Source organism: Pongo abelii, chromosome Y, assembly GCF_028885655.2.
Source record: "Pongo abelii isolate AG06213 chromosome Y, NHGRI_mPonAbe1-v2.0_pri, whole genome shotgun sequence".
NCBI classification, from domain to species: Eukaryota; Metazoa; Chordata; class Mammalia; order Primates; family Hominidae; genus Pongo; species Pongo abelii.
This window is the reverse complement of record NC_072009.2, coordinates 53,313,760-53,316,119: the sequence shown is the minus strand read 5'-3', so window position 1 is coordinate 53,316,119 and position 2,360 is coordinate 53,313,760. Positions and strand designations below refer to the sequence as shown.

General features: G+C 41.1%; 1 pseudogene; it reads right to left on the bottom strand.

The window, feature by feature from the left end:
- Positions 1 to 703: 703 nt before the first annotated feature.
- On the bottom strand, positions 704 to 1,499 carry LOC129053320 (endogenous retrovirus group K member 5 Env polyprotein-like; annotated as a pseudogene).
- Between the last annotated feature and the right edge of the window lie 861 nt (positions 1,500 to 2,360).

Sequence of the window (2,360 nt, the reverse complement as noted above, 5' to 3'; positions counted from 1 at the left end):
TACCAGCATCTCAAAGCAGAACAATTTTTCTTAATACAGATAAAAATGGGTTTCTTATGTCTTCCTTTTCTACATAGACACAGTAACAATGTGATCTCTCTTACTTTTCCCCACATTTCCCTCTTCTTTTTGACAAAACAGCCATCATCATCATGGCCCACTTTCGATGGCCACTGTCTCTTTGGAGCTGCTGGGTACACCTGCAGACTAAAAACAGACAGAAGAGGCACACAAGGATTAATACAAAACTTACAATAGTGGAACTTCTGATGGTTTAACCCAAGTGATCGGGTTAAGATTTCTGTGGCCATCAGCAGTTTCTGCGATTGCCTCAATTTCTGACACCAAATTTAAATGGACTTTTGATTCCTCAAACATTTGAAGTAAAAAAGAATCTTTCGGATCTATTCAGAACTGTTTTCATAAGTCAGTTAAAACTTGGATGGATGGTGAAGACTCCCACAATCAGTCCATGGGAACAGGAATCCACATGCTGTCTCTAGTAGAATATGGTGCTACCAATTAAAAGTTGTATCAGTGGAAGTAAATCACCTACAATTTTCATAGGTTATAGTTTGGGAATCTGGGTTCATAACTATTTTTCCTACAACTAGCATATAAGGGGACTTTACACAACTTTGCAAAGGAATTGTCAGACTGGAATTTAGGTCGATAGTATAAAACAGTTTATGATCTCTTGTTCTTATAGCTTGATTTCCAGACCAAATTCTAATGCGGTGTGAGGCCACAGTAAGCTTCCAAAGTTCCAGGTGCTCAGGACCAGTAATAGGAATAACTTTGGTGGAGGTGATGAGATTCCCTTTTCACCCTATTCCCAAGGGTAGAGACTGTAGACTTTGGTACTTATTTTTATCTAAATCTTCTGTTAAGTAACTGTTCACAGCTGGACTCACATGTGCACTGGGACACAACTGAATTTGTCCTGTGGAATTGCAGTAGAATTGACCTCGAGGTGCCCAATCTATAATATGTCTGAATTCATTGTTTTGTAACGTCACCACACTATCAACCACACATTCTTCCCAAACTAAAACTTCTGGGCCTTTTGATCCTTTGGGAATTTCCTTGGGTCAAGGCTTCCCCTTAGGCCTACCTTTTAATGATCTTTGTTAAGAAGGGTCCTGCAAATAATTTACCTGTTGCCTGAGTAACATTCCACTTACTATGTGATAACTAAATCTACTGGTGGCACTGACAGTAGGTGCTTCTACCAACCAATTTTGGGTTGCAGATGTTAAGCATCCTGGTGCTCTTCCTAGGCAAATAGGAGAAAAATGATACTCAATGGAAATATTCATCATTGTTCCTTCTTCCTCGGGTTAAGCAGGGCAACAATTATCTGTGGGTCTAGGTTCCCATGCACTATTATTAACATATACTTCAATAGGATTATCCACACATGCAACTGCCTTTGTTAAGTGTTGGAAAGGCACATAGGCCCAGTAAGTATTATTAGCTGCAGCTGCTCCTGCAGACATGGGGAGACTTACCACAGTTGGTACAATCATCACAGCAACAATCAGCGTATTCTCTGGAGTTCGTGTCACCTTTGTGTTCTCTAGGCTTTTTTCAGCTAACTGTGTCAGATTCTTAATTGTGCCCACATTACTAGCTCCACTTTCCTGGTGGATGGCAAATTCTCCTATTCTTCAGTTATCCCCATTTTCTTTCTCATATAAGGGGAGTTGGGTCCATGTAGTTTAACTCCTTCCTTCATGTCTTTTAACATTTTCATGGTGAAGCGTTCACATGCAGCAATAGCCGCCGCAGGTGCTCCTGCTGGAGCGCCTTTCCCAGTCAGTACAGATTGTAAAATTACCAGGAACTGCCATGCTTCAAGACCCCCGGATTTTCTAGCTTCATCAAGGTGACCAAGTGCAGTGTGCTACATTGTCCACTAGGTGTTGGTGGTGGATTAAATCTGATAGTGGGTGGCTGAGGATACAGCACCATGCCCTGTGATGCTGATGGGTTATACAATACTGCTGTGGGTTTCTGGTAAGCTGTCATGCTATTTGGTGTGGAGACACCACTTGAGGTCTCTACTGAACTCCTGGAGGTGGCTGATACTGAAGCTCAGCTAGAAGCCAGTATTGATAATTTAGTGGCAATTGGGTTTTATTTTCTACCAGCTAATATTGTGGATATTGCATCTGGATTGGCATTGCTGAGATAGAGACTCTATCATTTTCTATTTGATATTCTATTGGGGTTTTTACTTCTCTAATGTGCATTTGAGGTTGTAATATTACAGGTAACTGAACTGCAGGAGGAGGAGTTAGCCATCATGGTTTACATTCTGATAGCCCCAATAATTCTGGACTTTTCCTCCACAGTTT